Below are 620 nucleotides of genomic sequence, written 5' to 3'. Positions count from 1 at the left end.
GTGTTGCCAGGCCAAGCTGTTAACGGGCAGGCGATGCCCTCTGGCTAGCGGCGCTAACGTATCTGGAGGAGCTAGGTTGCAGACAGATATAACTTAGCATATAAGTGGGGCAGATGTCACGTATCATGTAAGTGAGCAAAACAATATCTAGATACTATCCGACGTTTTTACCTGGAGTATATATATATATATAAATATATTTTATCACAATATGAAACAGAAGCTAGCTTGGTGAATGTTCCACTCAATTTGTTTTGCACGCGACGTCAAGCTAGCTAGCAGCTTTCGTCAGTAAAACAACAAATGCTCACTCCTTATTCTCTGAGAGACTAAAGCTACTGTTTACTGTTGATACACTCCTGTTCAAGGTTTTTTTTTATTTTACCGACTACTATTCATTTTGTTGAATTAGTTAATAATAATCTTAGCCACATGAGGAGGGCAAGCATGACAACTAACTAATCGTTGACATAAAAGGACGTGTTTACTTCTGTTGCTGCTTAAAAAAATAATATAAAAACCCTCGGAATTTGGACCCTGCTTAAAAAACATACAAACAAACAAACAAAAAAAAAAAGCAAATCACGCCAAAAAGACAACAACAGCTCAACCTGTCGACC

Source organism: Xiphophorus hellerii, chromosome 20 (genome assembly GCF_003331165.1).
Source record: "Xiphophorus hellerii strain 12219 chromosome 20, Xiphophorus_hellerii-4.1, whole genome shotgun sequence".
Classification (NCBI taxonomy): Eukaryota; Metazoa; Chordata; class Actinopteri; order Cyprinodontiformes; family Poeciliidae; genus Xiphophorus; species Xiphophorus hellerii.
This window is presented reverse-complemented; position numbering follows the sequence as displayed.